Genomic DNA, 25,213 nt, shown 5'->3' on the forward strand with positions numbered 1-25,213 from the left:
ACTCACATAATGTGCTAATTTTTAAGTACAGAATTATACGGATTTTCTAAAAATCAGAGACATTAGTGAGCATCAGTTTCTCTTGGACAGGAACAATCATATCAATAAAAAAATTATCTCTACTCTTATATAGAATTTATCTTGCATAAATATGTTAATTCAAATCTGAGTCAAGAGGTCATTTCTCCACTAACACTAAAGAATACATATGTTGTTAGATCATTTTTAATCATCTTGTTATTTTCTTATGTATTCAATGGGGACTTCCTTTTATTTTCCAATAATAAATAGGCATATTTATATTTAAAATAAGTATCATAAAAATAATCTGAGTATTAACTTGCTTTTGGCAGTACTATTACTATAGTTATACTTCAACTAAGACTATTCTACCACCACCACTACTAATATCTAAAGAGAAAGATGAACAATTAATATCTGTTAATTTGTTAATATTTGTTGATCACTATAAGACTTGAATAGTCCTAAATATTTTACATGAATTACCTCTATTGTAAGCATTAAATAACGTTGGAATTGCCATTAGGTTTGCATATGAGATCTAGGAGAGAAATAGAATATAATTGTAAAACAATACCACAAAAATGTCTCTCTCTCTTTTTTAAAGTTCTACAGTTAATTTGACAACCAAATTGTTCACAACCACTATTTATATCCACTGTGAAATAAGAACAATGAAAAATATATATAACTCCAATTAATCAAACCTTTAAAATGATTTCTTTTTTCATTTTTGTAGTGCCAGCGAATGTCTGGGCAGCAAATATATGTTTTCACCATATAAATTCTCCACTGCCTCAATTTTGTAGCTCATTACAGGATTATAGCTGATACCACCAATGACCCAAGTCTCAGACTGACTTCTTGTTGGAGTTTTTGGAAAAGTATATTTCAAAGCAGAAGTAAACTTACTGTTTTCCTATATGTTGATAAGGCAAAAGAAGTAGATGAAACATACATTATCAGCCAAAATTTTACTTTGGTATCTAATAAATCTCTAAAAATATTTCCACTAAGAATGAATTTACACAAATGAAATATTTGCACATTTTTATTTGGTTTGCAAATCAGAAACAGCAAGTAAGACATTTTAAATATTTTCAGAATGTAAGTACAAATTTTAAAGAGAAAATTGGGTAAACGAGGTATAAAGGGGAAAATTTGTCTGAAAAAAGATGAATTAATTAAAACATAACAGACTGAATTTAGTTTGTGTGTGTTTCCATTTTTTCAGTAGTAGCTCAGTAAAAATTGTTATTATAAATACATTTTTAACAGTCATAATATATTATTTCCCACATAATCAGATGATTTTTTTCTCACTGAATTTCCTGATAGTATTTACCAGATAAAAGTTGTGTAGTTCAACATAGCATCAAGTAATCTATAGATTTATAATCAAGGGTCTTTATTTCCATTGCCTCTAACATTTTTTTAAAAAGTATTATTAAGATTGTGTTTACTAGAAAGTGCAATTGGTGTTTTTTACAACTTTTTACTTTTTTACTCCACCTGAGATTAATGCATAAATATAATCTTTATAAAGAAAACTATTTGAAGTACTAGTCTCATATAGAATAAAATTCATTTCTTGCTGCCTTTCAGTGACAATATTTTAGGTATCAATACTGTTTTATTGGATATAGCTTTGGGTTTGTCCCATTGCATTATCTAGATTATGTTTATATTACATTCTTAACCAAATCATTTCATAACATTTACAAAAGAATTAGAGAGCATGATTCTGTTATCTTCTGTATGGGTAAAGTAGGGCAGAAAAAAATAGGTTTAGGAAGACATACAAATCTCCAAGAATAAATATTTGAGTTGGGATTGCCAATCACTATGCCACTCGATTTGACCGACACCCCCAGTTGATGGGAAATATATATTGATGAGATTTTCCATGTTAGCTATACTATGGAGAATTTTTTTTTTAATTAAAGACTTTTATTTATTTTATTTATTTATTGAGGGAGAGAGAATGATAGAGAGCATGAGAGGGGGGAGAGTCAGCGGGAGAAGCAGATTCCCTGCTGAGCAGGGACCCCCCCCAATGCGGGACTCGATACCGGGACTCCAGGATCATGATCTGAGACAAAGGCAGTGCTTAATCAACTGAACCACCCAAGGCGCCCCTGCTATGGAGAATCTTAAGTGTTGATTAATCTTGAGGCATCTGTTGTTCCTTCTTGTTTCAAATCCTAAGACTATGTATAGCTCAAAAATTGTTTGCTTTCACAACTAGGTTAGATATCTGTAGCTTCCTTATCCATTTATGTAAAAGGGAAAATGCACTGCTAACAGCTTACGGGCTGGCCTTAGTTAAGTTTAACAACAGTTTTATTATATAATTCATTGACTGTTCCAATGTGAATTAATTCTGAATATATCTACTATCCAAAATAATCAAGAAAAGAAAATATAGAATAAAAATATTAACCTAGGAGCACAAATCATGTGAAGTTCTAACTTGAAGGCTGTATGAAAATCTAGCATGAATTCAGTGTACACTAGAGAACTAGAAAAATCTGATTAAAAAGTTGTATTGTCTTACATTGATTATAATAAAAGAAAATCAGAAGCCCATTTCACTTAGGCATTCTGATTCAATTTAATTTACAAACAATGTATTCTGAATTTGACATTGTATTAAATAATAAAACATCATGATCAAGTAACATTTATCCTGGAAATGTAAGGCTCTTTTCCCATCAGAAAACCTAAGGATATAAGTCAAAATATCAATTGACAATGCACAGTCATATGGTAATCTCAAATGATGTAAATTATTTGATGAATTTAACACTTGTGATTTAAAATATTTACCAAGTAAAGACTCAAAGAAAAATTTTAAATTGTTAATAAATATAAACAAAAAATGACAGTGAACATACTTATTGGAGATATCAGATGCATTGTTTGGGAGCAAGAAAAGAGTGTCCACTACTATTGAATTATTTTCATTGGAGGTATTTGCAATTAAAAAAAAAGTAAAACATCATGAGGCTTACAAGAGGAAGGATGCACTGCCCTTATTTGTTAAGAGTAGTATCTTAATTAGAAAATCACCACACTAATGAAACAAATAAAAAAGTTTGGCAAATTTTCCAAATGAAGCAAGAGGTTGCAAATACCAACAGCAGATCTCTAATCACCTAGAAAATTTAAATTGTAAAAATATACCTCTAAGTATCAATAAGGACCTTAAGTATGTAATAATTAACTTCGGCAAGAATATAGAAGTTTCTTATAAAAAATGAGTTTAGATTCTAATAAAAGCATTATGATTTGAATTAATAGAGAATATTACAAAGGCCTATCTAAATGAGAAAAAACTTTAAGAGGGACATATCCCTCCTGGGGAATGGACATTTATTTATCTGGTATCACTCCCCTCTAGCCTTCCTCTCTAATCTAAAAGGAGGGGTGGAGGAGTGAAGAGCTATGAAGACTTGTTTAAAGTTAAATCTCCACAGCACAGTCCAGTAAAAGACTGAGAATTAATCATAAGATTGCAGGCTACCTCACTCCCCACCCCCACCAGTGCTACTACCACATTAGCAATGCTTTTGGGGATACAGCTGAAAGTGCTACACAAGACACCTACTCTTTCTTAGTAGGCTTCCCTTAATAGGTGTCAATAACAGAAAGGTAACTGGAAAATTCTCCAAATATTAGGAAATTAAATAACACATCTGTAAATAATAATGGTGTCAGGAGAACTTAACAAATATTTCGAACTCAATGAAACTAAAAATACAACAGGTCTAAATTTGTGGAATGCAGTGAAATCAGTATTAGAAGATTTATAACACCTAAAATATATTTTGTTAATGAAGAAATACCTGAAATGAATAACCTAAGACCCATCTTAGGTTAAAGAAGTTAAGCCTAAAGCAAGCAAAAGAAAATAAATAATAAAGGAATGAATAAAAATGAAAACAGAACAATAGTGAATATTAATGAAACTAAAATATGTACCTTTCAAGAGATCAATAAAATTTATAAATATCTAACCAGACTAAGCAAAGAAAAAAAAGGAGACACTAAATAATAATTAATATTAGAAATGAAACAGGTCCTGATTACTAATCTCATGGACATTAGGAGGATAATAAAGGATTACTACAAACAGCTCTTGGCTCCAATCCAAAAATGGATAGAAATGAAGGATGTAAATACCAAGTCTTAAAGATATTGAGCAAGTGCATCTTTCATACACTGCTAGAAGTACACATCAACACATACACTTGGAAAACTGCTTGGCTGCATATCCACTAAAGACGAACATACAAATACCCATGACCAAGTAAATACAAGTTAGATATATGGAACATAAATGCATATATTTGTATGCAAATAGATATGTCAAGATTGCACACAGAAGCCATATTTTTAAAAGCCTCAAAGTGGAAATTATGCAAATGTTCATAAGCAATATAATTTATAAATACATTGTTGTATATTCATAAAATGAAAATGAATGAACTACTTCCCAAAGCAACAGCATGAATGGATTTTGCAACCATTATGTTGAGCAAAAGTTGCCAGACATTTCTATCTCTGCATTAATTCATTATTCAAAAACAGGCAAAAATAATTAACGATAGTTGAGAGAACAGAGGTTAGTGTAAATAGAGATTAGGTAGAAAAGACAATTGGTTGGTAATAAACCATTTTTTGATCTGATGGTATTATACAGACTATGTATGTTGTGAAAATTAATCATTCTCTTTATTTAAGATTTGTGCAGTTTTCAACATATAGTTTATATATAGTTTAATAACATATATAAAAATCATGCATCCTAGTTCAGGGCTAGACAAGATGAATTTTATTTTTTTATTTTTTAAGATGAATTTTAATAGAAATAAGCAGAGAAAGCATTCAGCCAGATTAAATTTTAAGTATCATTAATTAGAGTAGCATGATATTCATGAATGCAGATGCAAAGATCAATGGAGTAGAATGAAAAATCCAGGACTAGAGTTAAACTATTTTGGAAATTTAGGATATCTCAATCCAATGCAGAAAAGATAAATTATTCTCTGAAGTGTGATGTGACAACTGACTAACCAGTTGGAAAAGATAAAATAAAGTTATATCTATATCCTACATTGCACACTGGGATAAAATCTAATGAAAAAAACATTAAATTGATAAATGAGAAAAGTTACTAGAAGAGAGTATGTGAGAATTCATCACTTTATCAGATGGACATTTCAATTAATTTTGTTTAAATTTGATGATTCAAGAAATAGGGTAGTAGCATATTAGAAGAAAAGAAGTAAACATTCAAACAACTGAAATAGGCAAAGGTAGATTGCTCTGGGGGACAGGACCTATTAAAGGATGTGAGGACTGCAAGACTTAATTTTGCACTCACTGGTCAACTTGCACTTTCATTTTGATATGTGTATTTTACTTAATGGAAATAAAAAATTCAAATTGCTCTATGGAGATCGTATGGAGACCACATAATATGCAACCGTGGAGATAAAGAACAATGGAGAATCACAATTCATATTTTGGAATAAAAATGATTTTTTGGATTATTTACTTTTTTATTTTAGTCTGGATAAATGTCTAAAACCAGACATAGTGTACAGATCTCAGTTCAGGTGCATATCTGCTCATTTAGTTAAAAGCTGTCAGTAGTTGCATTGAGAAAATCTCTGAAATGTTTCTGGGATTAGTAAGAAAGCAAATGGGATAATTTAGCTGTCTTTCAGGAGTAAGGGAAGTAGAAGGATGATGCACTCCATAGTTCCCCTCTCTTTTATCACCCAACATAGTGATATGCAATGTGCATTGACGAGATTTTTTGTAAATTGAGTGAATATTTAAATAAGGTGACTCTATTATAGCTTATTCAATTTTAGTGCAGCATACTTTAAAAATACATTTTCATAATGTTTCAATGTAGAATGAATTGCTAGTAAAGTACATATAGATTATCCGTTGATGAACTGTATTTGACATGAGGTTTGATATTTTTAAAAATATATAATGTCCCTTACTATCACTTCTTTCTTAAAGTTGGTAAAATAATTAGATCTGAAAATATTTTTTCCCATTTTATTAAAAAGTAGTCATGTTAGGTGAAGCTATCTTGAAATCCCATTTGTTTCTTTGTAACCTGTCCAAATCTATCATAAAACAAATTAGTATCATCAGGCTCTTCTAGTTATCTTGTTTACCTGACTATAGTGCATCCTTAACTTGGCACATATTGTGGCTATTGTTTATCTGGATTGTCCTGTTATTTTTTTGCCTATTTTATATAACTTTCAACCTGTATTTTATCTATGTTTTTTCAACCTATATTTTAATATCATTTTCACTCTGAAGTTTTCTTAAAAATTATTCTCTTTGATGACTTTGCAAACCACACATTAGTTGTATTAAATACCCAGTATGATAGAAGTTAAAATTTAATTACACATATGCTACCATGACTATTTATAAAGGGTGTTTCTCCAGCAAGGGTATATCCTACACAATGGATAAAATATTTCCAAATCCATGTTTTGTAACCTTAATGTTGCCTATCTCCTAGGCATATAATATTAACAAAATGATTTGCAATTGATTTTTAGAGGATGGATTTATTGCTATACAGAAAAAAAAATCCAACATCATGAGAAATTTTTAATATACTTTCATGTAATGTAAAGTGGTATTCCATTATTTGTGGAAGGAAGGTGGCAAAGTCCTGAATTTCACTGTAGGCTCAAATAAAGTTTGCAACCGTGACTAGTTCTATGATGATTTGCTAAGGTCTTCTGCATTTAAAAGCTAAAACTCATCTGGTTTAAGGTTAAGCTGACTAGGGCATAAATTTCCAACAGGGGAAAACATGGTTTCAAAGACAAATTTTAAGAGAATATGTGAGTCACAGCACAGAGAACTATCATTCTAAATTACATGCTTTCGTCTGTCTACAACATTTGGGTTTTTTACTCCTCTTTTTTCCCTTTACATTTTATCCTTTTTAAAAATAAAAACTTGGAGATTTTCTGGCATAAAAGCTAAAAGAAAACAATCAGTTATGAAGGAGAATATCTGAGTTATTGGCAAATACTTAGGCTAAAAATGAAGCTAATGTGAAATAGAATTTGCATTCTAGTCACTGGTGTGGTATATAATCATGTACTGTATGCAGTTAAATGAATCTGTTGTCTAGCTGTAATGAATATCTACATCCATCCTAACAGTTAATGAGGAATAAATGACTTATTATCCATGAATGGCTGTGTCTAAATAGCTCTGCAACAAAAACAGAATATTAAAATGTGTAGCTAAAATAGATCTTAAATGATAATGAACTTAGATTATTAATTAATTTTTAAATCATCATAAGGTTCGCTGCTTTAGGATGAAATCAGCACTAGACAAAGTTCAAGCACAAGGACAGTTTCAAAGTCTGAATTTTAAATTGGATTTAAATACATATGTATGTGTTTGTGTATATGCAGTTATATATCTATATATTTATGCATGTATATTCATTTCATATATACACACTATATACACACAAACACACATTTAAAGGAAAACTGTCCTTTGTAAGACATCTTTGCTACCTTAAAAATAACAGCACATTACTAAATTTACCTACCCAAAAGTGCACTTAATATGTTCACTTATAATGTATAGATCTAATTTTAAAAATTTTAAGTGAACATATATAATGTGTAAATCTAATTTGTAAAAGGAGAGAATGCCATATTAGAACCATGTTTTTGTTAAGCCTGAAATTCATGCATAATTTTTGGAAATAACGAGGGGATTATTTTTTGGTGAAAACAGTGTATTTTAGAACATAAGTTTTAAAAAGAACTTACAACTTTATTTTGCATAATGGTCCATTATGTTATTTTACTCAAATAATATAAAATAGATTTTTTAAAAAATATTTATTTATTTATTTGAGAGAGAGAGAGAGAGAGAGAGGGAGAACACAAGATGTAGAGGGAGAGAGAGGATCTCAGGCAGACTCCCCACTGAGCACAGAGTCTGATTGATGCATGATCGAGCCCAGGCCACTGAGATAATGACCTGAGCAGACATCAAGAGTCTGTAGCTCAACCGACTGAGACACCCAGGTGCCACTGAAATCAATTTTTAAAAACAACTTAATCTACAGGGCTTTGTGGTGAAAAATTCAAAGGCAGTTTTCTTAATCTATAAATGATAAGCATAGCAACTTAAAAAATTATTTATTTATTTGCGAGAGAGAAACAGAGAGAGAGAAAGAGAGAGAGAGTGCACATGAGTGGGGGCGGGCAGAGGGAGAGGGAGAATCAGACTCCCCACTGAGCAGGGATGCCAACGCGGAGCTCCATACCAGGACCCCGAGATCACGACCTGAGCTGAAGGGAGAGACTTAACCGACTGAGCGACCCAGGTGCCCCAGCACAGCAACTTCTAAAAATAGCTAAATTCAGACATTGTCTAAATCACCCCCCAAAAGTAAAAAAAACTACTTACTATTTTATCAACTAGATGTTAATGTATCCACTCCCTTTATTTTACTCCAAAAAGATTCCAACTATCTTTCTTTACCTAGCTCAGGAAACTGAAGTCTTCTCCAAATGATCTGACAAAACCCAAATTCTTGCCCTCCAAATGCATTTCTCTCCCTGAAGACAAAGTAATCTATTAAAATAGCATAACACAGTGTTTCTTCTCCTTCCCCAATCCATTATTTACCATTCAAGTCTTCCCATTACTTTCTGGGTGGGACCCAGATCCTTTCCTACCTGTTCTGCCTCTTCTACAGTACGCTCTCCTTTGCTCTTTTCATCACTGATACACGGTGCTTTTGAAATGTTCTCTTACTGAGCCATGCACCATTTCCTGGGGAACTTTTCGTATCCTGTTATAATCACACTTTATTTGTTTCTCAATCATTGATTTTCCAGGGAGAATTACCCTGAACTTGCAAATCTCTGTTGCATGTGTCCATACATAGTCTACACACCTCTCTGAAGAAGTTTCCAGAATTATTAATCTTATATATATTTGTAACCAGGAAGCAGAGTTTACACTAAACTGCAGGGCAAATTTATGTAAATTAGAAATTATGACCTGACTCTGTAGAGCATTTTGTGGCAATCAGAATGACCATTAATCAGCCAATTCTTGCCATACATAATAGTAATACAATAAAATAATGAGTGACATTTGAGCAAGTGTATCTATAGTTAGCAAATTATCTTAGTTTTCTGACACCTGTTTCTGGAGAGGATAGCAATATTGAAAGATGATCTACCAATATTTGTAATATATACTCTAAATTGTTACTATGATTTATTTTATGAGTCAATGACTGAAATACCAGAAATATAGGAAACTGTGCCTTTCAGTAGCTGACCATTTCCAAGATTAATTACATTTGGCCACAAACCTGTCAGACAACTGTATGTTTGGGTTTACTTCAAACTGATTTCATGCTCTTTCTTTTGTCAAGTGTCACTATTTTAAGTATCTCTAATTTGATGCAAATATTACGTGGTGTTTGTGGATAAATTAACATACACTGCATCCCTGCTAAGTGCTAAGATAATGCTAGCAAAACACAAATGACATTTTCCTGTGTTGATACACTTAATGATCAAGGGAAAATGAACATAAAATTATACATAAAGCAAAGACAAATTTTTATGATTATACATGATGGAAAAATTTGGCCAAAAGGAGAATTAATATTTTGTACATGATGTTTTTTAAAATTGTAATTTTTATTACATATCATGATATTATCATGTTAATTGTTATAGTGGAATGACATCTCAGAAGTAACATTCTTATTTTAAACCCTCAGATCTGAAAAAGATAGAAAATACAAATTATTTTAAATAAATTTAAACTTAAAACAGATGTGTAATTCCTTTTTTAAACCGATTTTCCCATAAAATATCCTTGTGTATTTATGAAAATTTGAAAAAGAATCTCTGAAAGTATTTTTTTACGAGACAAATGATTGAGATTTCTAGAAGTGTCTAGCAGACATAATGCATTTAGACACGATTGGGCTGAATGAAAAGTACATGAGACGTTTCTGGGTTAAGCAATGGTAGAAAGGTGTAAGGATATAGTACATGCCATATTTTTATGAATTTCTAGTTGATAATAATAGCTAATGATAGGTAGAGATTTGAACCAGTGACCCTCACATGAGAATCTCCTTACCTGTCTCAATTTTTTTTTTGAGTAAGTCAGTTTTCAAATTAGGCTGAATTTGCATTTTTAAAAATCAAAATGCATTTTAAAATTAAATTATTCATAGGGATATCTGAAGAGCATAATAGATTCTGAAACTGAACTGCTCAACTGGGCCATAAAACAAAAAGTTAAGGGGCGCCTGGGTGGCTCAGTCAGTTAAGCGTCTGCCTTCGGCTCAGGTCATGATCCTGGGGTCCTGGGATCGAGCCCCGCGTCGGGCTCCCTGCTCAGCGGAGAGCCTGCTTCTCCCTCTCTGCCTGCCTCACTGCTTACTTGTGCTCTCTCTCTATCTCTCTGTCAAATAAATAAAATAAAATCTTAAAAAAAAAAAAAGTTAAACTAGGAATGATCATCTAGGAAAAACCCAGGGACCACAAGTCAGGAAGAGATGTTTGATGAGCATAATTGCAAGGCTACTTTAAATCACACAGTGCTGATGGTTACAAATAAAATGCTGGTTTTCAATCAGGAATGGGAAATTATTTGTAATTATTATTTGTACTTCCACATTGTTTTATTCTGATATGCATCATTTGCTAAAATAATTGTCTTAATAATGGGGAATATCTTATACAGTGAAATACAGAAACTTTTAAATTACTACATACCTAAATCTGCCAAAACCTATAAATGACACATATATCATTTATTTGTATTTAATAACAAAAATAATCAAAATATGTTAAGATTTAGAGGTAAAAAGAAAGCATTCATTTCTAGGGTAAGTTGTTAAACAACAGCAACATATAATTGACATATACTTTTCATTGTTCAAAGTCTTCCAAGATCTGTGTTTTATTTAATTAATTAATTTAGTTGCTCATTTTTATAGAAGATATATTTATTTATTTTGAGAGAGAGAGAGAGAATCTCAAGCAGACCCTGTGCTGAGTGTGGAGCTCGAGATGGAGCTCCATCTCACAACCCTGAGATCAAGAACTGAGCCAAAATTAAGAGTCCGAGGCTTAACTGACTGAGCCACCCAGATGCCCCTATTTGTTCATTTTTAAATTTTATTTTTGTTGAACCTTTCAAGCAAGGTCTATGTATTTTTTAAAGATTGATTTATTTATTTGAGAGAGAGAGAACGCATACCCACATGTGAGTTGGTGTAGGAGCAGAGGGAGAGAATCTTCAAGCAGACTCCCCACTGAGCCCAGAGCTTGATCTCAAGACCTATGACATCATGACCTGAGCCAAAACCAAGAGTCAGATGCTCAACTGAATGAGCCATCCAGGCACCCCTAGGTCTATATTTTATAACCATGTTTTGATTATTTTCTCCCAGAAACATGTTCAATGAAACAAAGTTGTTTGAATTGATGCCATTTAAATGTTCTCTAATGAAACTGCATAAATTTAACCCTCTTGAATATTTTGAGATGTACTAGCTAAATTTAGTCACAAAATTTGTTTTCCAAACCAAACAACATTAAAATCAACAGATATATAGCCATTGGATAAAGTCCTGCCAATTACCAAGGTACCCAATGCTTCCCAGATTTACCTTGGTATTTATATGCTGTTTACCATCTTGTCTTACCTTACTTAGTCTGTTTTGGCCACCTAACACATTTGTAATTTACACCATCTTTAGATCTCTTGAAAAGTTAGTGTTTCATAAGCTACTCTTTCTTTTCTCACTTTTCCAACTGAAATGTTACCTTCTCTTTAAGCCTAGGCTTCTTTGGAAGTTACAAGCTTATAACTATTCTCCAATATATGTTAAAACAAGTAATTGAAAAAAGAGAGATGTTAACTAACTAGAAATTAAATAAAACTTGAAAAAAATAAAATAAAAAGAAAGAAAGATATATTGGATTTTTCCTTTATAAATAATTGTGATATAAAAAGATATGGATTAAGAAATTTATAACGTTAAAGAAATTTGATGAGAATGAGAAGAAAAGCTAACCATGTATATTTAATGCAATGTTCTAATGACCACTTGAGCCATACACATGCATGAAATTGCTTGCTGACAGCATTCATTTGATAGGATGCTTTTTGTGGAATGTACTCTTAAATCTTTGTTAGTGCCATCACTTAAATAGCATTTTGTGCCTAGCAAAAAGTGAGAGTTTAAGTAGGTTAGTATATTCGCATTACTTAGAAAAATGCAGAGGAATAGAACCTGGAAAGGATTTTGTGTGTGTAGATTTTAATCAATTACTCTATCCTTTTTCTAAAAATCATGATTACCTGTGTTTGTTTTTTTATTTTTATTTTATTTTAATTTTTTTAAAGATTTTATTTATTTATTCATGACAAGCAGAGAGACAGAGAGGCAGAGGCAGAGGGAGAAGCACACTCCGCAGGGAGCCTGATGCAGACTTGATCCCAGGACCCTGGGATCATGACCTGAGCAGAAGGCAGACACTTAACAACTGAGCCACCGAGGCGCCCCCTGTGTTTACTTTTGAAAATTCTACTTCAATAATAATCTTCCTTGGCCAATGTAATTCATATTTCATACTTAGATACAATATATTGAATGTGATCATGAAGCATTAAAATAAACTTAGATTAAAAATTAAAAAGTTAAGTTTTTGGATTAAAATTATTTTATTAATTTAGATTTTTCCCAAAATGATCTCACCTAAAAAATAACTATTATCTATAAGCTGCTGTAGGTCACAATCATTAGTAGCTTTTAACAATAGACATCAAAATAAGCCCTAGTGAAGGAAACACAGATAATGTCCTCAAAATTTTTCAGTGCTTCATATAAGATATTAATTCTAATTTTATAAAAGCAACACTTTAAATAAACGCCTAAAGTTATAGATATCTGTTCAGTCAGGTGGGTCCTAAAACAGTAAAAACAATGGAAAAAATGGTGGTGTGAATATACCTACATTATTAAAAATACAAAGAAACAAAGACAACAGAAAACTACAAAATTTCCATTAACTTTAGTTCCCTTAATATTTAATCTACCATTCAAATTTCAAATTATTTGACATCAGTTTTCTAAATTACTTTAGCATATATGCAGGTTTAATCATGGCTGAAAACCTCTACCATGTCTTGGCAATAGAGAAAATTGCCTTTCAGAGGGGAGCCCTAAAAATCATCATGGCTCATTTGTGCTCTTGCCTAATGGTCATTTTTCCCTCAAGAATGAACTGCTGCTTGAAGCCAGTGGAATTAATACTAGAAAAGTTGATTCAGAGGAAATTAATAGATTTAGTGTACTTCTTTGTATAACTTTGTTTGGAGTTAAACATAAGTTTAATGTTTTCTTAGGTTTTGTATTTAGGTTTGTTGCTAGATGTATCAGATAGTTGGCTTATACTGAATCTTCTATGAACTTCCATGTTTTCTATATTTCTGTGATGTTACTTCCATATTCTTGAGGCTTACCAGGGATCTGGTTACTTCTTTTGGGATATTTGAATCATATTGATTTATAAAAAGTCCATTATAAAACAGGGATAATACAGCATAGTGAGCAGAAGTTGGGTTCTGGAGCTACAGTCCTGGGTTTGAATCCTGGGACTACCAAAGAGGGATTATATAACTCTAGTGAAGTACCTTAACTTCTTTTTCCTTTAGTATCCTCATCTGCAAAGTGGAGCTACTTATGAGACAAAGTCATTACATGAATTAAATCAATTAATTTTCCTAAAACGTAGTAAGCATTCCTGGCATATCTGAACACTCAAAAGTGTATTTGTTTTCCATTTTGTTGAAAAAAAAAAGAATTTTTTTTTACAAAATGATTTTTTGGTAGAATTCTTTTTATTATTGGTATTTGATATTATTACTTTTATGAACACACAAAAATCATGCACTAACTTATTTTTTTAAATGCAAAGGAGATTTCTACATTCCACAGATATTTTGTATTCTTACATTTAAGTATTTCATAATTGTGTTCCCACATGAGTTTTAAATTTCTTATATAGTTGTTCACGTATAGCATAAATCAAGATTAACAGAAGGATTATGACACAGAAAGCAAGCATTTGGAGATTCTTATTTTGAACATGAGCTAGTTTTAAAGTTAACTTATTTTTTGTGTAATATGTATTTATATCGTTAGTGGGATTTCAATGTTTGCAGTGACACTGGACACTTTTTGCATTAAGTTAGAAATATTTAATAGCAAGGAAGAATATCTTGCATTTTAGTCACAGCTGGGAGGGAGTATAAATAGTAATCTTTCTTTCCCTACAAATCATGAGGAGGGACATTATGTCTTCAACATTGTCTCTAACATTTTTTGTTATTTTAATATAGCACATAAAATTATATTTCTTTGGCCTTGTTCTTTGGCATCTGTCTGTATACTTAAAGGACACCGTTGTATTGGTGTATGTGACTTTGATGATCTCATTGACAAATCCCTTTTCTTTTTTCCAAATTTATTAACAACCAATTACTGCACAGTAGATATAATCAACTATTTGTATATTTCAAAGTAGGTTTTAACAAATTTATCTGTTCTATACATAATTATTTTGTATATCCAAACTTAAAAAATAATTAAAAAGAGTATCATCTCTTATGGCTTTAACCATATACAGTAATATACTCTAATTGTGTATTAAGGAAAAACTGTTAGGAATGTTTGATGAGCCTCTAAAGGTACAGACAGATATCTCTATATATCTATATCCATATGTAATACTGAAACATAACATGCATTACAAAAATTGTATGACTGTAATGCACAACTCCTTATTCTAAAACCTACTGCAACTCTCTAAGAGAGAGATTTATTTTAATTAAAGTCTTTTTGTTCCAGGAAAACTGATTATCATTGCAACATGGGAATTGTACCTGCTGTTATCCCACCTCCTAGATGTTTTTACTTGGCACCGACTTCCTTTCTGATGTCACACTAAGGAAGATTATATCTAGCATATTTTTATTTTAATATAGGTTTATTTCTAAATAAGAGTTTAGTTCTTTATTTCTAAAGAAGAGTTCCCAGAGTGAATGTAAAAGAAATGTTCACTCCAAATTGTGTAAAACAAATAACTCTACCAGAAGAGGACCCAGCCGTGATGAATCTTTTGGAATTGTTTTCACGACAGTTGCATCAGGAAGATTAGTATCTCCCATATTCCTTTTCTAACTTCTAACTTCTTGAGGAACCAATTCTATCTTTGAAGATCAGGAGAGTAGGGGTGCATGGCTGGAGATTTTCACTAAAATGTAAATATGGTAGGGCCTTATGTAGCCAGTCATGTCTGCCTTCTCCCCTCTCCCCTTCTCCCCTACTTATCATACTATGTCAAAACACAGAGAATGGACATGGTTCAGAGCTTCCAGGTTAGTAAACATATGGAGATCTGGGGGAGACTGGGGCACCTGGAGAGCCATGGAAGCCCTGTGCCCTCCCCCATACTTGCCCAGTGTATCTCTTCATCTGGCTGTTGATTTACATCCTTTATCATATCCTTTAGTAAACTGGTAAATATACAACAAACAAACAAACAAAACCAAAACAACAACAAAAAAGGAACAAAGAAACAAAAAAACACAGAGAATGACCTGCAATTTCTTTAAAACCTCACATGGTTCCACCACTTGTTCCTTAAATTACGTTTATTCCCCTTGCCAGGAAATACTTTTATCCCCAAATTGGTGCATCCTGTGTTCACCTTGTTTTTATAATAAGATAATGATTGATTTATTCTCAAAATATCAGTGGTATAAGTTATAGCATTATTTATTTACCCAATTTGAAGAATAATAAAATTTATGTTGAAAAATAAAAGATCCAAGATTCTACGTCCCATCTTTGTTAAATAATTCAACATTATTTAGAGTAAGGAATTTATATTGGAGTGAAAAGTTCTCCAAATCTAAGAAAGTATCAGGGGGTGCCTGGGTGACTCAGTTGTTAAGTGTCTGCCTTCGGCTCAGGTCATGATCCCAGGGTCCTGGGATTGAGCCCTGCATCAAGCCCTGCATCCCTGCCCAGCAGGAAGCCTGCTTCTCCCTCTCCCACTCCCCCTGCTTGTGTTCCCTCTCTTGCTGTCTCTCTCTCTGTCAAATAAATAAATAAATAAAATAACATAACATAACATAAAACAAAATAAAATAAAATAAAAAGGTATCAATGATGCTTGTGCTTAGAAACATTCTCCTTAGTTGCTCCTCCACAATCTCTTTGTCCAGGACTTTCTCTACAGTGCCTTGCCTTCACACAGTGCATGTGACATTTTCAAAACAGAGACTATATTTGCTATTTACAGCAAGAAAGGCAAAAGGTATAATGATGCCAGATTATCAGACACTGTGTATCACAGGAAAAATTCCTGCTCAACTGCAGAAGGGGAATAAACTTTGGAAACCTAATGTGTGCCATTAATCTATAGTCTGAAAAGCAATTACTCCAGCAAGTTTGTAGCAAAGATGGCTAAGAACTAGCACAGATAGACATAAACATTGAGCTAGTCAGGTGTGAGTTAAGTAAAGAAGAACTAAGAATCTTTTACTGAGAATGCAATAGATCCTCCCATAATAAGAGTAAAAATTATTCCAAAGGTTGTTTCTATATTAGAAAAATAACCAAGAAGAAATACTGTATTCTATTGTTAAAGAGAGTCTTCTTACATAAAATACTCTTGTTAAAATGGAGGATTTTTATCAGCCAACCAGTAAGGAAGAACATCATGGTAAAAACCATCTGCATGCACAGTGGTATTTTTAATATATATTGAAAGCAATTTTCACTCTAATATACAAAATTATTTTAAGGGTAAAGGCTTCTGTGGGTGTTCAAGTAAGTTAAAGATTGTATAGAAATAGCAGTCATATATAAAAACCCAGTATTTATAAAAATGAAAAAAATATATATTCACATGGAAAAATACACCATCCAAAATGTCCATGTGTATCATTGTTGGAATAGTTATGGACTTTTTTAAGTATCAGGGAGAAAAATAATACAGTAGAGTTAAAATTTCTTTAAAATAATTTGGAAGATTCATATATATACTTATTATGTGAGAACAATGTCATGAAGTCCAATATGGCTAATTCACAACAGACATTGATCTTGGTGCATGCTTACTTTTAGAGAGAAATCTCTTCTAACCTCTTTTTGTCTTTTTGCTGTCAGTTACCATCAATCAGTTAAACCTTTTAAAGCAAACTACAAGAGAATTCTTAGGTCACCTTTATTTTGTTGCTTTTCAAAAGAAGTATATGAAAAGGACATGTGCTTCTATTGAATGACTGAGTGTCCTGTATACTAAATATATCTTTTAAATATGCCAGACACTTTCATTGGCATGGCATACCTTACAGTTTGAAAAGGTATGTGAAACTAATTTTATTCTTTTTTCATTAGAAAGGTGACACTGGTGCCTCAGGGACTGATTTTGTCATGAAAAATTTTTTCTGAAATTAGAAAAAGTAAATCTGAGTGTCTGGAAATGAACACTCACCTTGATTAAAATACAAAGAATACAACAGCTTTCACTTTCAATCTTTCCTTACTAGAAAAACAGTTTTCACTTAGTGATTTTAAACTCACCTGAGGAATGCATAAAAGACTATTTTCAATCAGTTTAGTTCAACTAAGAGCTCCCAAGCATATTTTATAAAAGTACTAGATTCAGACTAAAAATGAAGAGCAGATGGTGATGATAGAATAGCCAAATATTTTTAAAGGTAAATTTAAAAAATAACTGCATGCTTTTATTTTCATATAAAATAAAGTAGCATGAACACATTAATTCAATTTTAATATTCTTTAATTTATAAAATTAAAAAAATATAGTATACCTAACACAGAAGCATCATTTTTGAGCAAATAAGCTAAAATCAAATGATTACTTAAAACTAAATGATAGCACGGGAAATAAAGTAACTCCATGTTGTGTCTACTTTAACATTACAAACATTTAGTGTTTATTGTTATTAATGGCATTAATTCCACATTATAATTAATGACTACTAACTCTAAGTATAAACATCACACAACCATTAATATTTTTCTTATTCAGTGAGAAGAGCAATGAATCATTTATGCTCAATTACTCTTTTTTTTAAACAGCTTTATTAAGGTATAATTATAAGGTGTGATGAAAGGCCACATATATTTAATGTATACAACTTTATCAGTTGAGACACATGCATACCCCCGGTGACACCATGCTCGATTACTCTTAAAGACTCTATGTACAAACTATATATGAGTTTATAAGCATAAATTGAGCATTATAAATTTTTGTACATGAAATAGGTCACCAAAACACGGAAATACCTTACATTGAAAGCAACCTACAAGTTTTTCCAATAGTCATTGAAAATCTATCAGTATTAGAATAATAATGTATCCCAGGGAAATGAGATGTCTTCTGTAGGTGTTGGCTTCCTCAATAGGTGCACACTTTGGCTGAACAAAATCTTTTTGGAAATCATGTAATTCTATAATTTTACATTAAAAAATAAAGTTTAAATTAACATGTTTAGGGTAAGAAGCTGGATAAAACTGCATAAAAGATAATTGACGATTGAGGAACATTTATTTCTACCCCATGTTCATGACTTGACACATGTATTGCTATATGTGGTTATGAAACATAAATGTGAACCTCAGAACAAATTATATTTTGTTTTCTGTTGTAATCAGGATAAAAAGTAGATATGTTTAGTTATAGAGAAGTAAATAATGATATATTTCTTGTATACTTAAATTTGTAACTGAAATAAATTCCTGCTACTTTCACAGAGGATTTAAATAAGTGAACACCCTACATATCCAATAAGCAGACAAGCTTTATTTTCAAAGTAAATATAATACATATACCACTAATCAAAAGTTGATTACCTGAATTTCATTAATGGATTAAAATAATAACTCTCTTTATAGATGAATGAAAGTAAGAATCATAGACTGCTTCAATTCATGTGGATGCTTAAAAACCCATATTGGATTTTCAGGGCTGGGTGCTTGCCTCTGATCTGGAAATTTTCTCACTCTGAAGTGCATCTATGGATTTATCTTCAAAACTACAGTAGTCCCCAGGTCCCTGGGTATCATAAGAATTAATTCAAGCAAATTATCTCCAAAATAGTTTTTGAGCTGAAGTCAATTTCAGATCCTTCCAAGAAAGAGGTGGATAAAAGGAAGTGGCCCTTGCCTGTCAGTGATGTTACCATTAATGCATTAAATAGCACTGGAAATGATCGTCAGAGTTGGCAAATGATAAACAGGATCAAAATTAGTAGCTAGGAATCAAAACTTAGTTTCTATTTTGTTTTATAGTTAGCATAGACGAAAGAATGAAATATCCATGTCTACAGACATATAAAAGTATATTAATAGTCTTGTTATACTTTTTTATAAGCGAATTTAACTTTACCAAACCTATAGTTTAAAATGGCAATTAATGGTTTTATTCACATATAGCCAAATAAATCAAAATAGTTAATAATAAAATGATTACTAATTTTCATACTTTTACAATATAATTCCATATAAGTAATCATCCTGAATTTTTCTTCTCAGAGTTCAGTATTTCTGGCAGTAACTTTTCTTGTTGAATTGATAATCATGTGCTTGTAATGGATTTGTTTTTGGATTTACTGAACTGTATTTCATAGTAACATTACTGCCTTTCATTTACTTATGTTTAGTCACATTTAAATCTATAATCAATTTTTTTAAAATAAACTACTATGTAGCACTAATCTAACTTGTTAGATAATCAAAATAATAGCAAAGTTTTACTATGTGCAAAAAAATATTTGTTTAAATATCTAAACATGAGATCATCAAGAACTTCATTTTATAAACAATGGGAGTGAAGCACAAAGAAATAAAATAATCCATAAATGCAGAAGGACACACTGTGAGAAAAATGGAACAAGAATTCAGATTTCTATTTTTTTTAAGATTTTATGTATTCATTTGAGAGAGAGAGAGAGACAAAGAGAGCACAAGCAGGGGGAGAGGCAGAGGGAGAGAGAGAGAAGCAGACTCTCTGCTGAGCTGGGAGCTGGATTGGGTCCTGGATCCCAGGACCTGGAGATCATGACCTGAGCGGAAGGCAGATGCTTAACCATCTGAGCCACCCAGGTGCCCCAGAGATTTCTAAATTCTTAATATGCTATTTACCAAGTTTTATGTGCCAATGCAGTACACAAAGACATGTCATCATCACACATTAGCTCTATATATGACGTCTCTGCATTATGACTACTTACCAACATTATTTAAGATGGATATTTTCCTCCAGAGCACTTATTTATTTTTCTTTTCCAAGTTTCAATTTAAATTCCAGTTAACATACAGTGTAATATTAGTTTCAGGCAGAGTGCTTATTTATAATCGATTTAAAAATGACTACTTCTGTTACTGTTTATTTAATGTGTAATCATTTATAAGCTGCATAAACCCGAAAAGTACATCCGTTCAAAATTTTTAGATAGTTTGCTTATGGCTGTAAGTCAAAGAGAGCTACTGAATTAATGAATTAGCAAGCAACAGTATGAGGAAAAGCAATATTAACCTCTACATGTCTTCTCCATTTGCATTTTGTCACTCTACATCGTCCTGCCTATGTTCCATCAGTAATACACTTTTTTTTTTTTTTTGGTGGTAAGGAAATACTTCCCTTCCCTGACATTAAAAAATAATGTCTATTTAGGGACGAGTTTACATAGGTCACCAAGAACTTACGTTCGTTAATCCACATGATATTTTATCTTCTTTGGAAATATTTTATACATGGATTTCTCTTTTAACTAAAATATTTTGTTGTATATGTCTCAAGTTTTTCTCTAATGAAATTTCTTCTAAATGTTTAAATTATAAATATTGCTCTCTTTTAAATCAGTGCTCAACACAAGTGCCTTCCTATATACTATCACCCATTTAGCCCCCACTTCCTTCCATTAACCCTCAGTTTATTTTCTGTAGTTAAGAATCTGTTTTATGGTTTGCCTCTCTCTTTTTCCCCCACGTAGTTCTTCTGCTTTTTTTCTTGTTGTTGTTGTTTGTTTGTTTGTTTTGCTTAAATTGCACATATGAGTGAAATCATATGGTATTTGTCTCTCTCTGACTGACTTACTTTGCTTAGCATAATAAACTCTAGCTCTATCCACATCTTTGCAAATGGCCAGATTTCATTCTTTTTGGTGGCTGAGTAATATTCTAGTGTGTGTGTGTGTGTGTGTGTGTGTGTGTGTGTGTGTGTGTGTGTGTATACCACTTCTTTGTCCATTGGACATTTGGGCTCTTTCCATAGTTTGACTATTGTTGATAATGCTGCTATAAACATCAGGGTGCATGTGCCCCTTCAGTAGTGCAATTGCTGGATCATAAGGGTGGTTCTATTTTTAACTTTTTGAGGAACCTCCATACTGTTTTCCAAGTGGCTGTGCCAGCCTGCATTCCCACCAACAGTGTAAGAGGGTTCCCCTTTCCTTGCATCCTCGCCAACATCTGTTGTTTCCTGTGTTGTTAATTTTAGCCACCCTCACTGCTGTGAGGTGGTATCTCATTGTGGTTTTGATTTGTATTTCCCTGATGATGAGGGATGTGGAGCATATTTTCATGTGTCTGTTGGCCATCTGTATATCTTTGGAAAAATATCTATTCATGTCTTCTGCCCATTTCTTAACTGGATTATTTGTTCTTTGGGTGTTGAGTTTGATAAGTTCTTTATGTATTTTGGATACTAACCCATTATCAGATATGCCATTAGCAAATATCTTCACCCATTACCAAGGCTGCCTTTTAGTTTTGTTGACTCTTTTTTGCTGTGCAGAAGCCTTTATCTTGATGAAGCCCCAATAGTTCATTTTTGCTTTTGTTTCCCTTGCCTTAAGAGTTGTATCTAGTAAGAAGTTGCTTAATTGGATGTCAAAGAGGTTGCTACATGTTTTCTCCTCTAGAATTTTGATGGTTTCCTGTCTCACATTTAGGCCTTTCCTCTATTTTGAATTTATTTTTGTGTATGGTATAAGAAAGCAGTCCAGTTTCATTCTTCTGCACGTGGCTGTGCAATTTTCCCAACACCATTTGCTGAAGAGACTGTCTTTTTCCCATTGGATATTCCTGCTTTGTCAGAGATTAGTTAACCATATAGTTGTGGGTTCATTTCAGGGTTTTCTATTTTGTTCCATTGATCTATGTGTCTGTTTTTGTGCCAGTACCATACTGTCTTGATCACTACAGCTTTGTAATTCAGCTTAAAGTTTAGAATTGTGATACCTCCAGCTTCACTTTTCTTTTTCAAAATCCTTTTGGCTATTCAGGGTTTTTGTGGTTCCATACAAATTGTAGGATTATTTCTTCTAACTCTGTAAAAAATGTTTGTGTTATTTTGATAGGGATTGCATTGAATGTGTAGATTGCTTCGGGTAGTATAGACATTTTAACCATATTTGTTCTTCCAACCCATGAACATGGGATGTTTTTCCATTTCTTAGTGTCCTCTTCAATTTCTTTAATAAGCATTCCATAGTTTTTGGAGTGCAGATATTATACCTCTTTGGTTGTTTTTTTCCTAGGTATCTTATGGTTTTTGGTGCAATTATAGATGGGATCGATTCCTTGATTTTCTGCTGCTTCGTTATTAGTTTATGGAAATGCAAAAGATTTCTGTACATTGATTTTATATCCTGTGATTTTACTGAATTCATGTATTAGTTCTAGGAATTTTTTGGTGGAGTCTTTTGGGTTTTCTACATAGAGTATCATGTTGTCCGAAAATAGAGAAAGTTTGACTTCTTCTTTGCTGATTTGGATGCCTTTTATTTATTTTTGTTGTCTGATTGCTGAGGCTAAGATGAGAAGACATATATCTTAATGTAAAATATATTTTACATTGGAAATAATGTTGATTCTGAAAACATTGAATAGATGCATTATGTTAACCATTTAACATTAAATATTTGATAATTGTATTTAGATACTTTTAATTTTCTTCATTTTTTTTCCCCAATGTGGGGCTGGAACTCATGACCCCAAGATCAGGAGTCACATACTCCACTGATTAAGCTAGTCAGGTGCCCTAAAATATTTTTAATTTTCAACACATAATAACCTTACTGATTTTCTTGTATTAAACATTAACATTCTTATCTATTATCCTGAAAAGATTTGTGTTCAACATCAATAGTTGAAAAAGTAATTTCAAAGAAACAATTTGATCACAAAATGGTGAAGGACATATGTCAAACTCCAAATTATGGAAACGCTATTTTACAAAAATAGTTGGTAAAAATCATCAAAATCAAATCTGATTAGCTGACCTCAAATAGTGTATAGTTTATATTTTTTACTAACACTTTGAACTTGATATTTATACATATGTATACAAGAATATGGTACTTTATTTTAATTTGCCCACAGGATGGTCATAAAACAAAAACCAACAGAAAAGCATTTCATTATATTTAATCGAGCATCAAGTTCCCCACTGACTAATAACAATTCAAACTGAATCATATTCAACAGCGAGAATACTAATAAAACAAAATGTTTCAATCACAGATAACACACATTTATTTGTCAGTAAAATAATTTTGGAATAGTTGACTTGTGGATTGTTTATGCTCTTGGTTCTAATATCACTCTCTGGTAAGATAAAGATTATGTAAAATTGCATTTTATTTGTTATTGCATTTAATACAATTTGATAAGCTGTACATAAAACTGAAAATGCACATATTTGCATTAGTGTTGCATCAAATGCAATGTGGTAAAATCCACTGCAATTAATTAATATATCTAATTAATTTTAAGTAGACATAATCAGTGTTTCACTACATACACACAGTTTTGAGTGCGAAAAAAACCACCATTCCCTCATTCAATCAAACTACTGGTTTGTTTATTTATTTAATTTATATATACAACTTTTATTTTGGAATAATATTAGATTGAGATTTTAAAACCTCAGTAAATATCATTGATCATGCTTGGTTATTTTACTAATAATAGCTGTTTGGTGATTATACTTTGAATTTTTAAGAATACATTTAAATTTTTCCTTTGAGTGATAGCAGAACAATGTTCCCCCCAAATGTCCATGTCCTTACACCCTAAACCTGTGAATATGTTACTTTACATGACAAAATGGACTTTGCAGATGTGATTAAATCAAAGATGGGAAAGTTATACTGGATTATAAGAATAAGGAAGTTCAGTCAATGTAAAGCAGAGTTTGGAGTCATGAGTTTAGAAGATGGAGAAGGGAGCTGTAAGTCAAGGTGTTCAGGTAGCGTCCAAAAGTTGGAAAAAGCAAGGAAATTAATTCTTTAGAGCTTCGGAAAAAAAAATGCAGCCTTGCTGATGCATTTTAGATATATGAAGCCCAGAACTGTAAGATAATAAACTTGTATTTTTTCAAGGCAGTAAGTTTGTGATCACTTGTTATGGCAGCAGTAGGAAACTAATACAGCATCCTTACTAATGGTGTCCTAGGTCAGTATTTTTGGAATTTTTGCCTCTTAAATTTATCACAAATCCTGTTGCCCCTGCTTTTCTCTAAGATGAAATTATTAATACCACCTTCCCTTCACTCCTTTCCCTGGTGTCCCATTGTGTTCTTGGCATTAAATATTTCCACTATATCTTGTTGCCTACTTCTTGCCACATTAGTAATATTAAAGTAATTATTTTCACACATGTAATTTTTTTCCCTTATAACCAAGACTTAATCTTCTGTGTTTTTTTTTTTTCTTTTTGGAAGCGTTTCTAGTTTTCTTTCCCTCATTAAATTTTATTAATTCTTTAAGATCCATCTCTGTTGTCTGAGAAAATTCTCTTTAAGGGCATTGAGCCTTCCTGTAGGGCCCATTGACATTTTAGGTCCTGGTACAGTGTCTGACTCACAGTGGATACATAATTTATCTTTTTATTATTTTTAAAAAATTTTATATTTTTAAAAAATTAATTTAAATTCAATTAATTAACATATAATGTATTATTAGTTTCAGAGGTAGAGGTCAGTGATTCATCAGTCTTATATAATACCCA

This window comes from Eumetopias jubatus, unplaced genomic scaffold (genome assembly GCF_037043125.1).
Source record: "Eumetopias jubatus isolate StellerSeaLion01/CBP00866 unplaced genomic scaffold, mEumJub1_p1.0 scaffold_5, whole genome shotgun sequence".
Taxonomy (NCBI): domain Eukaryota; kingdom Metazoa; phylum Chordata; class Mammalia; order Carnivora; family Otariidae; genus Eumetopias; species Eumetopias jubatus.